General features: G+C 40.8%; 1 pseudogene; it reads right to left on the reverse strand.

Moving 5' to 3' along the window:
• Nucleotides 1-301: 301 nt before the first annotated feature.
• On the reverse strand, nt 302-1046 carry LOC105105828 (small ribosomal subunit protein uS3-like; annotated as a pseudogene).
• Between the last annotated feature and the right edge of the window lie 11674 nt (nt 1047-12720).

Consider the following 12720-nt stretch of genomic DNA (forward strand, 5'->3'; position numbering starts at 1 on the left):
GTGAGTTAATCAAGGTGCTGTCCTGTTAGCAATCAGGCTTCACCATCACCAGATTTACTCCTCCCTCTCCCAAAAGGTTGTTTCTTCAGTTAACTCCGCCTGGGTCCTCCTGTTCTGGCCTTTGGCTCACAAGCATAGCTGAAATGAAGAGGGTTTCAGGGAAAGCACAGAAACACTGTGAGCCAGGCAGCCCTGAGAATCAAACGATGAGGCAATGATGCTCCCATGGGGCAACATATCCTTCAGTCTGAATACTGGATGTGCTGTCTAGTCAGGCCAGGGTTCTTTTAACAAGATTTTATTAAAGGTCTTTATAGAGCAACATCCAGACTCCAAGTCCAGCTGCCAAGGAGACCCCATAATGCTGTGGTACTGACTCCAGCTTCTCACCCTTCTGTTCAAAGTTGGTGGTGGCTGGTATCTCATTTTGGAGTTCCACAATGCTCATGTGGTCAGGAAGGGGCTTCTTAGGGCCAGTCTTGCCACTTGGGTCCCCAGGCAGCATGGTCTTCAGTTTGATGCCCAGCACACCCTGTCTAAGCAGCTCCTGGTGCATAGTGGTGTCAACATAGTAGTTAATAGGCTCCCAGACCATCAGGTCATCCACAAGCTTCATGGATTTAACCCTATGTCCTCAGGATTTCCCAGTACTATGACCTTGCAGGTTTTGGCCCCACTCTCCATGATGAACTGCAGCACATCATAGCAGGCCATCCTCTGCACAACAAGTCCTCGTAGGAGTCTATAATGCAGGACTCTGCCTGGGCAATGGCACACAGACCCCGTGTGGCCACATTTTCAGTATAAAGTTCTATATTGCCCTCAGAGAAGCCAAATCTGTTTTGAACCACAGCAATCTATTCCAGATCTGCTGGCCCTTCTCACCAAGAACATTCTGCATACTGGTGGCCAGCATAATGATTTCTGTCCTGGTTGGTATAATTCAGATCTCAGCTAGCCAGCTTATGAGTGAGAAACTCGCTCAGTTCAGCTTTGAAGATGCCATTGGTGACAAATTTGCTCATCTTAGAAATTTGTACCGCCATCTTGCCGCCACATGCTGCCATAAGGGAAAGCTACTAATATTTCCTGAGTTTGTACTATGTACCAGAAGCTTTTCTGAGTTTGGACTTCTGTGATCTAAATTCGAGTAGTCTAAATACGTAGTATTGTCTATCTCTCCATGTTTGCACTTACTTTAACTACCCTATTCCTGAGTTGTGTTTCCTGAAACTTGACTGAAGTAGAAGTTTTCCAAGTAAAGGAGGTGAAGGGAATTCCAGGCCAGGAAATAAGTGGCATGAATAAATGACCTGAAATGTGAAAGATCTTTACCTGCTTTGGGGAAAGGTGAGAAGTATCAGATGGGTGAAATATAAGGTGCTGGACGTGGTGGGTGAGGATGACAAAATCACCATCTGTATTTACTCTGTGGAGGAAGTTTCAGGAGGGAGATGGTGCAGATGTAACTGAAAGTAGGTAAGACTTTCGTGTTACCTTACATCCAACTCCTTCCATCTCAGTTGCCTTAGCTTTCCGTCCATTTCATTCTCAGGGAGAATGTGCTTTGAAATCCAATCATTTGAATTTAGGATCTGTTCCAAGGAAGGCTTGATTTCTGGGTGAAAAACCTGGATGGGTTCCCAGCTTCTCCTCAGTTCAGCCTTCATTCACAGCATGCTTTCCTCACTCTCTTTGATGTGAACTTTCAGAACATCATTGGATGTAGCCAACATTCAAGCATCAGTTCAATAAACCCATCCCAAACCCAATTCAAATGTTTCCACCATATTTCTCATTTTTGACTGGCCATGTCTTGATCTGATCTACTCAACAGACTCGAGAGTCTCTTTTTCTGGCCATCAGAGTTGCCACTCTAAATAAGAGTGGCTGACAAAGGGGACTAGTTAGGGCTGAAATCCAGCACCAGTTCTGTTCCTCAAGTTGAGGGGTTCAACAGGAGGCGGTGTCAACCCCAAAAATAAAGCATCTGGTTTTTCCCATACAAGGAAACTGTTTAAGCCATTCATGGCCTTTTGGCCCCAAAGAAAAACAGGCCTATATGGCACATTACTATTTCAGTCAGAAAGAATAATGACAAAAGGTAGATAATTTTGTCTAGATGAAAATGAGCTGAACCCTAACAGAATAACAAAATGTGATTTTACATAAAATAATACAATACATGCAAATAAGTGCCTGTCATAGGGTAAGCAGAATGATGATGTTTACTTGTTAGTAATATTTTGGCAATAATATTGCATTTTAATTATTATTTATTATTTTTAGGGTGTTGAGAATGATTACGCAATTGATTTTAAAAGAGTTACAAAAAATATCCATGGCTAATGTGCTGTCATTTCAGTATAAATTGAATGTAGTGATTCTGATCTATAAAAGAAGACAAACTCTATCATGATTTTTTTTTTAAAGCTGTTGCAAATATGGAAATGTTTTAAGTTTTGACAGAACTGGGTGAGAAAGCACTCCGGAGTTATATTATTCTTGTTAGTTTTCCGGATGCTTAGAATGTTTCATAATTTTGTATAATATATAAATATTCTACTCTCCCCAGACAGAAAAGATAGTCTTGATACTGGGAGTGAGGGCAAGGAACCATTAAGACTAAGTCAAGTGGCTGAGATCTGGCCCCATTTACTTCCTATATGACCTTGAGCTGGTCAATTTATTACCTCTCTTACTAAGCGTTTTTCTCACCTGTAAAATAAAAGAATTGGACTAGATGAACTCTCAGGTTCTTTACTCAAATTTTATGACCAAGTCTACTCTTTGGCAGCTAAGAAAGATGGGGCTAATTTTAATGCATATTGTCTGTCCCCATATCTTGCAAATAACTGATTGCCAAGAAGGGTCAAAGAAGTGCCATCTGCTTCTATTACCGATTACACTGAGAAGCTGCCTCAAGTTTAAAAAAAATAGTGAAAAACAGAAGTTGGCAGGAAATGTGTTGTAAACAATATCACCCCCACATGTTTACTGAATAATTCATAAGCAGTATGTAGTAGAAGCATAATTTTTAAAATGACATTTTCCTCAAATACCTGAATGTTCTGACATCAGTAACAAATGATTTAGTTGGCATTACTTTAAAAATTACAGTCTTTAAAGATTGACATCTCAGATTTAAGTTTATTTTACTCTTATCAATTTCCTTTAAATCAACTCTGCTGTATTATATTGGAATGAAATATTTGCCATAGTTGACTATCCCCCCTTATATTATTTCTCACATGTCCTTTTCTAATGTTCTTTCTGCAGTGAGTGTTTTTTTTTCTTTTGAAACAGCCCATTTTGCCTTGCCAATGAGACCCTTCACTTTCAAACTGTGTAAAATGATCTTGCAATTTGATAAATTAATGTAAGAATATTTTATTTAGTTATAGAAGAACTATTACATTAGTGATTTTCAATCTGATACAATGAAAACATATTTGTTCCATTTTCTTTTACTCACCATTACCTTTTGCCCTCTCTACCATTTTATATTGGCTTCCTCAAACTGCAAGTTGCTCCAATTTGTAACAAAACTGTATTGCTGTCTAAATTCTTTCTCAAATAGGATAAGATATACTTATGTCTTCTACTGCATCACCAAACACTCAATCGAAGTAAGATTATATGAGAAATTTTGCACAGCTGTACTCCTACACCAATTACAATTTACAAGGGGCATTAGTAATGGCTGTGTCTCAGAACTTTAATCCAATGTCATCTGAGCCTCTCAAGTGTCCTTCCCGCCTTTAACTGCAATCCCATAACTGCCTCCCCTTGAGAATCCAAGGCACTTCCCTGACAGTTCTCCAATTTGCCAGCACAACCTCCAACCCATTCAGGCCACACACACTTTTTAGAAGAGTGCAGAGGCATCTCCAGATTTTCTGAACAGGAAGGGCTTCTGGGCAGCTTTCTGATTTGAAGAGGTAGTTATACAATGTGACACCAGTATACATAGAAAGTTTGCTATTTTTCTTAGACTGTACGAGCATTTGGATTGTGTTGGGGTTCCCTTCCTCATAAGCCACCCCTTGGTTCCTCAGCTGCTACAATGACTTGACTTCATTTGACCAGGAAGCCCTATTACAATGCAAGTCCCAGGAGGCAGGAATTGAGTCCACTTCTTTGCACGAGCTTTCAGTTGTTAACCATGCTGTGAGATACTGTCTGGCTAGGAAAAAATGGCTTTGTGTACAAAATGAAGATTTCCCTTCATTCGGTCTGAAAATTTTCTATCGACAACTGTCACGATTAGCCATTTTAGAGAACTCTTTTCACTGGCTCAAAAGTATAATGTGTTGAATTTTTAAAAAAACTTTTATTCATTCTTCCATTTATTCAACAAATATTTACTGAGAGCTCACTACTGTGTCTCAGGTTCTGTTGTGGGCACTTTATGAATACTTGAAATTTGACTATAGAATGACAGTAAAATAACTAAGTTAGTATTTTTGGTGGGTTTTTTGGTCTTATTTCAGCCTATGAATTACAATATTCCTCAATGCTATGGTTTAGGGGTAAATAGAGAAGGGCTAAAGGACAGACCTATGGATAAACAGAATAGACTAGATACCCACCTAAAAGTCTTCATTTGAGCTCACCACCCACTTGTACTTACTGTCTCTCTCATTCCCCCCTCTTCTCCCTCTCTCTCTCTCTCTCTCTCTCTCCCCCTCCCCTCTAAGGTTTCCATTCATATTTCTCACTCTATGCTTAACATCCTGTCAGTGAGTAATGGGTAGCATACCACCACCCTTAAACTCATCTTCCGCCCTGGAGAGATTACTCACTTAGTTGTAGAGCCAATGGGTCCTCTCCTGGGAAGTGGGCAGTAAGATGAACTTAGGAGAGGAACAGGTTTATTGGGTTGTGATTAGAGAAAAGCTGGGTTAATGCCTGTGAGAAATAACAAGGGATGAGATGGAAAGAAGATCAGACCACCACACAGATCTGACAAAGCCTTTTGCCAACCCGATGAGGGAGCAGTGGAGCAATGCTTTATCGGGCAGAGACGGCCAGCTCCTGGTGCCTCTGTGCTTAGTCGCTGGCTAGTCATCGCCCAAGAAGAGCATTGCTTCAGCTAGAAAACTGAAGTGGATCCTGAAGGCTTTAGCAGCTGGAGGCTGTCAGCTGACTGCACTCCCCATATCTGAACATCAGGTTCTATCTTGAAGAGAAATCCAAGCCCAGTACCCCCAAGGCAACCACAGCTGTGTTCTTGAGCACAAAGCCCTGAGGAAATGGAATAAGACACTCCTAAAAATCAGTCTATGAGTGGGACCAGAGAGGGCAGCCTAAAAGGGATGTAGGAAGGCTGAGAAGAGTGGTCAGAGGAGACACCCAGAAGATCTCATGGGTACCTGAGTCACAGAGGACCCTGAAACACAGGTGAGAACTGCAAGGAGTGAAGGCAGAGAGGGAGCATGAATCTAATATCTTAATAATCTAACCCCAGACTAGGAAACACTCCTGGCTTCTACTGAAGAGCCTGGTGATATTGGTCATTACCCAATTTCTCCATATCGAAGACTCCTTATCTGTACAATGTATTAACGTAACAAGAGTTTGGAAATTAGAGATAAAAATAAAATAGCTACAACACATTAGGTCCTCAATATTTGCCAACCATTATTACTGCCATTATTGTTGTTGCCAGCTGTTCTACTGAAGATCTTGTTGGCCCCACTTCAGAGTTGCCTCAGGTTCCCAGGGCCAGGCTGCTAGAACAGAGACAGGCTAGCTGAGTGAACAGGACAGGCTCTGGAGATGAACTCCCTGACTTCAAATCCCAACTCTACTGCTTATGAGTTGTGAAGTCTTGAGTCCATTAGTGGACTTCTTAGTGCCTCGGTTCCCTACTCGGCAAAAGAAGGATATCAACAGTATCTATTTTCTAGGTTTATTTCAGGAAATATATTTAGTACAGTGTCACTTAGTAAGTGCTCAATAAAGGGTAGCTATTAGCACTTAAAAGGATTTTGCTTTATTATAAAATTAATACATTTATTTAAAAACATTTCAAAAATAGAGTTGTTAGCTAGAATAATACCAAAAAATTCCATTTGATTTTATGTAAAAAGACTGCTTCTCAGTTTGTACAATCCCAAATAAAGAGTACACGCTGCACTTACCCAGAATTCTATGCAGCTTTCTGTGAGCACCTAGTTGTGTTCCTAACATACTCTTTAAATATTTCTTACTCAGTCTTTAATGACTATCGTTCAGATTACTGTAAGGAAAAAGCCTCCATTATCTCCACAAATTCTGAACTTAACTTTCTCCTTGTTTCAACTCAAGAAGCAAAAAGGCATGCAATGGACCCAATGGAAAACGGCTGAAGTGTATTACTCCTTGGTCTGTGTTTTTAGTTTTGATTCTAGATACATCCACAGACTATATAACATCTGGTTGGAAATCTTTTCAATAATCTAGGGCTTTGCCATCATGTTGACAAAACTGGATGATTGATCGTTCCTGACATTTTTTTTTAATCCAGATGTTTGGATTTCCTGAAGGCCTGGCAAGTGTTGGTTTGTTCTTGGAAAAATATTATGGTGCAAGCATCCTGAAATTCAGAACTCTATTTGATAAACCTGCTCAGCAAAGTGCCCTCCCTATACACTTAATCTTATCAATGCTACTTGACTTGTTATTCAACCAAACTGTTAATTAAAAAAGCATTGAGAGGATTCTAGAGGTGCAATACTCAGGAAATGTACTAACAACAGGGCACAAAAATGAAGGAAAAAAACCACTAAATGGTGCTTATGCATTTGAGATACAGACTCGAATTCCCCAGACTTACCTCACGGCCTGAAAAAGACATGGTTAAGTTTCTCTATCTTATGGGTGAATTATGTTCTGAATGCCCTGTCGGTAGTCAGAATGAATTTACCCATTATCAAAAGTTATAAAGGATGATAAAGTTCCAAGGTTAGTCCACAAAAATCTATTTAACTGGCTACAAAGCAGCGTGTTATTAACTGACTCCCAGAGCTCTGCCTTGAGCCTTCTGGGCTCTGCGTGTCCCTGGGTTTTAAGACACTTAGTTATAAGTAATCCCTAAACTGCTCTAAGCTGGCGCCTTCTTAAACTGTAACCACTGAGCTTGGCAATTGCAGGCCCTAAGGGCTGACCAGCTGTGGAGAGTGGGCCGAGTGGTGGCTCTGTTGCTAGGCAGCCTCCACCTCAGGAAAGCAAGATTTAAAACATGTGGACACACCAGTAATATTTACTACCTTAATTTTCCCTCCAGTCTATACGTCCTAGAGTCTAATTTCATAACACCTGATATTTCCCACTTTTAATGTCTTCCTAGTCTTATTTTTTTCTTCTCCATCTTTTAGTGGTTGGTTTTTAAAAGATCAATCTGAGGAATTTTAATATGCAATTATAAACACACAATGGTCCATAAATTTGATTCCTTCTTCCTTAACACCAACAAATTGAGTTCTGGAACCACCAATAATTGGCCAAAAATATGAAAAATGTTGGTGATTCAATGTGACTTAAAGAAAAGAAAAAGTAAAGAACACTCACATATACTAAATGTGACATCGTCTTTATCGCATCTTTATTCATTGTTTTGTGGCTCATTCGCAACGCAGGCAGTTGTTCCCATGAACCTTCCCTGATCCCACCTCCATCTCCAGCATGGCTGTGTCTCTCCTGTGTGCTTTTATACTTTCTTATGCCTCTCTCTGGGGTTGCCCTTACCACACTGTCCCTTCGATTAGACTGTAACCTTCTTGAAGCAAGAGCTTTGACTCCTCTGTCCTCTCATCCACAGCACTGTGTATAGTAGGTGCTCAAGAAGTTTCTATGAATAAATTACCCTCTATGAAGCACGGAACAATAAGCAAGATGTTTTATAAATATTTGGATTTATAATGTAATACTATAACTATTTTAGAATTATAGGTATTACCACGTTTAATTCCAGCAAAAATCTTATAAGTATGCCTGTTGCCAGTTTAGAGGGGTTGAGTCATGTAATCAGAAAGGGTCAGAACTGGACATGAAAGCCGGGAAAAGGACCTCCAAAGCCCTGTGTCCACCACTATTCTGAGTTGTTTGTATGAGCTATTGGCCAAGCAGGATGATGCCTTATTCACTTTGTTCCAAAATAAGCCATCTCTTTGTCTTCTTCCATTAGTAGGTAACCAAGACTTAGTGAGATTTGCTTGAAATTATCTTGTCTTAGACATTACATTTAAGAGTCAAGTACACATTTTTCTATCAATGACCAAGTGACATCATTAACCATGTAGCTTCAATATAACAGCTGAGAAATAATCTCATCAGATCTCACAGGCCCTGGGCATGAGCTGCATCGGCTGTATATAGGAAACCCTATCTTCTTTGTTATTTACAAGATCTGGTTTTTGTCAGCTGTTAAAAGGGCCTGGAGACAATGGGAAGGTCCCTCTGGCCCTCGTGGGCACCATCTTCATGAATTAACAGATAAAATACAGTCCTCACACACTTGGAAAACACCACCACCTTGTATTCTCCCTAGTCGTAGATTTTCCACTCACAGGGTCCAGGATCAGAGAGGGAGTCTGGAATCATTGAACGTGACAGCTGCAAAAGGCAGAAAGGCAGAGCTCACTCATTTCCAAATGGCAACAAAATGCTCAGGAGAACAAGCTTAGGGCCCCAATGACCTGCTGCAGAGAGTGACAAGATTAAAAAGGATAAGACACTACTGCCAAGATGCAACAGAACCATCTCAGAGAACTTGGAAGGTGACTCCAAGACATATGGTCAGAGCATGGACTTCCAGATGCAGGATGAGGCCTGCCCTCAGGGATCAACAGGAAGGCTTCAGAGAGGCCTGTAAGTGTGAGACACCTGGAACAAGCAGGGTGAAAATCAAAGCTCATCTCTTAGCAAAGAGGAAATCTAGCATGGTATTGGCCAGGGAAGGGAAGATACCCTGGATTGCAGCCTAGGACCGAAGTTGCCCTCATGGTGTTTGAGGTCAAACGGAGCACTTTATCCTCAGAGATCCAGGTTTATTCAGTGTATTTGAAGGATTAGATCATTATAAGAAGGGACACATCCATGTCTACCAATTTTAATCCCTCAGAATTTTTGCCTCCAGAATTCTCTGCAGAATATTACAGCCCATTTGGGGACTCCGTGCAGAAACCCATGTTCCCAGGTGGTCTAGGGACCTCATCCAAGTAAAAGAATGTCACCCTCCTTCTCAGGTAATTCAAACTCTGTTGACACTTTCTCTGCTGGCTTATGTACAGCTTCAGAGCTCAGTTAAGGAAGCTGTTTCTACATAGTTCCTCTGACCCATGGTAAATCTAGAAACTTGCCCTACCAAAGAGTAACCAGGAAATGAACTCTTCAGGTAAACAAAAGTCCTTTACTTAAAACCCGATTCTTTAATGAAGAGGAACATCTGTCCTTTAGTCTAATAGTAAAAGCATGGTCTCTCCCTCTCCCTCTCTCTCCCTCCCTCTGTTATTATTTTTGCTAAGTCATATTTTATAAGTGACAATAGGTTGCAGAAGATTATGTTTAGCATTGCCATATAACTACAGCTCAAGACTCTATGAATTCAAATAATAAAAGAGGTTTTGTGACCACTAAGAAGAAACAGTTAAAAGACAGAAAAAAATGCAAGATGTAGGCTTTACTAAAATTTTCTGAATGCTTACTATGTTATGCAAAGTGCTTATGTGCTGTGACAGTGAAAATTTTCTGAGTTGTAAGTCATGGCAATCCAATTTAAACTAATTATGCAAAGTCAAGGGAATTCATTAGAAGACCTCTAGAGGGTTGCGCCAAACCCAGAGTGAAGATCAGCCTAGACTCAGGAGCTGGGGCTGGGTGTCCTGACCCAGTCTGGACCAAAGAGTCCTTTAGTCCTTTTGTAGGGAACCAGCACAGACTCTCTCTCAGTCTGCTCTTCCCTATGCGCTTGATTCTTCCTTCTAGCTGCAGTCCTTCTGCTCATAAGTTCACAGCCCAGACCACGGTCACCAACAGTCATCCAGCTTTATATTCTACCATACAAATACTCAGAGGGGGACATCGCCCTACTTTCTGTCTGTCTCTTTCTCTCTCCCCTATTTTCTGTCTGGGCCTTAAATGAGTCACTAAATTAAGTGGTCGCAAATTAGGCTTGAAGATTGTGAATGGCTAATAATACAATTTAACTGATTTCAGGAAAAAATACAACAAAATTTCCATGATGTCACCAAGGATAAGAGAGTGAAAGAGAAAACACATGATATTACATTAAACCACAGGGTTCATTTCACACAATTGAAAAGTACAAAGACTTGCAAATCCATGACTGGAATTACACAGAATTATGAAAAATAAGAACGGCGAGAAAATGAATAAAAATGCTACTAAATGTATGTGCTGTGAGTGTATGTGTGTGTGAGTTGAGCACCCTGGAATGCAGCAGAGATAAAACGAGAAGTGAAAGAAGCTTTGGGGAAGATAACACCCGTGAAAGATAAAAAGAGGCAGCAGGACTGGGGCAGAGTGAAGCTCAGATCACCATGTAAATCTGACCAAGTCTCAGACAAACTGAACGGCAGCTCCAAAGCAGAGACTGCTATGGGGGGAGGCTGGTGTTGAACAGAAATGGCCAGGCCCTTGCACCCCCTGCTATGCTCACGCACTGGCTGGAGGCTGCCCAAAAGAGCAGAGCCACAGCTTGAAAGCTGAACTGAATCCTGAAGCCAATAACAGCAGGAAATGGTCTGCTAACTGCACTCCTTACGACTGAATAGCAAATTTCTTCTTGGAGAGAGTTTTAAGTGGCACAACTCCACTTTAGCAGTATATAAATGTAGATTGATAGCAAGGTGGAGAAAAGCCTGTGTTCCCACCAGCAGAGAGAGCATGTTCATTTTCTTGCACTTTTGCCAACACTGAACATTACATGTGGTTGATTTTTTTTAGATTTTCAAGTTTTCTGTATATAGTATTTTCCTGTAATTAAAAAAAAATTTTTTTTTTTTACTTCCATGACTATGGTTACCAAAAAAGGTAGAATGATATTTACTATTTTCAGCTGCCTAGAATTGATTCCTCTTTGTAAGGACACCCAGTTTTCAGTTTTTATTCTGGGAGAGTCACTTCTCCTGAACATGGTACGTGTCAATGGAAGAACAATGCCAGTGTTGCAGGCTGAACTGTGTCCACGCACACGTACACGTACACGTACACACACACACACACACAGATTCATATGTTGAAGACTTAATCCCTAGTACTTCAGAATGTAACTGCATTTGGAGATAAGGTCTTTAAAGATGTAAATTAGAATGAGGTAATTAGGGTGATCTAATCCAATATGATGCTGCCTTTGTAAGAAGAGGAAACTGAGACACAGACATGTACAGAGGGAAGACAAAGATATGGAGAGAAGACGGCCGTCTACAAAATGAGGGGAAACGCCTGGATCAGATCCTTCCGTCACAGCCCCCAGAAGGAACCAACCCTGCAGACGTGTTGATGTTGGATTTCTAGGATTTCTAGCCTCTAGAACTGCAAGAAAATAAATTTCTGTTGTGTGAGCCCCCTGATCTGTGGTGCTTTGTTACTGCAGCCCTAGAAAATGAACATAAGCAGGTTTCTGCTTCTCCTTATGAAAGAAGAGGGGAGCAGATCCTTCCCCCAGGTAGAGCTGGGAGAAAGCTCATGATATAAGCTTGGCCGATCAGAAGCCACTCTCAAGACCCTGAACCCCACCCTGAGGTGGGTCAAGAGGCAGAGGCGCAGTTGGTGGTCCCTGGTGGCTGTGGAAGGGGTGGCAGCAGTGGCAGTGCTCCACCCAGGTCACTATGGCTGTGGACAGCTTGCTATGCCCCTGACTCTTTAGACAGCACCCCTACCTACCACCTGCCACCCCCCTTCTCACAATATTCCCCTCCCTACTAACATCCCTCCAGTAAATTCTCCATCAGGGTCTGATTCCATTGCTTTCTACCAGGATTCCCAACTAACACAGAAAGTCTATCCATTACTAAATAAATCAGTTTGGCAGCAAAACTCAGGGTGGAGAAACTGTTCATTGTCCAGGTAACAAACATAAACATATCATTTACCTCCCTTCAGAAAAAAAACAACAACACACTCCAGAAGGTAGGTATAAAATTGCCTTGTTCAATGGTTCAAGAAGCAAATTTTGAGACATGACTACTAAGAAAGATTTTCCCATAACTATTATGTTAGAGAGAACACACCTGCCTTTTCACATTTTTAACCATTCCTTGTAAAGTGAAATCTTACTGCATTTGTCCTTGCCTTCTTCACAATTTGAATTTAGCAAGTCACAGGTAAGGATCTGTGAAACTAATGGGACTCTTCACAATCTGAGGTGGCACTTAAGTGGTCAGGTTCTTTGGATCCAAGTTTTCTATTTCTATTCTGAGAAAGAACAACACAGACAGACCTCTTTCTGCACTAGCCCACAGACCTGAAGTCAAAAACATAAAATCACATTATCTCAAAATCCTGAGCTGATACAACTAACTGCATGGTACCTGGATTTGCTACTATTTAAATAACTGTATGTTAATAATGTTGATTAATAATGCAGTACTACCCAAAGTAGATTTCTAACAAGATAATTTACCCTTGGTCTAATTCTGGTCAATAATTTTTTTAGTGACTTACACAAAGATGTAGAAGTATGCTTTTCAAATTTAACGTGCACAAAACTGAAAG

This window comes from Camelus dromedarius, chromosome 15 (genome assembly GCF_036321535.1).
Source record: "Camelus dromedarius isolate mCamDro1 chromosome 15, mCamDro1.pat, whole genome shotgun sequence".
Classification (NCBI taxonomy): Eukaryota; Metazoa; Chordata; class Mammalia; order Artiodactyla; family Camelidae; genus Camelus; species Camelus dromedarius.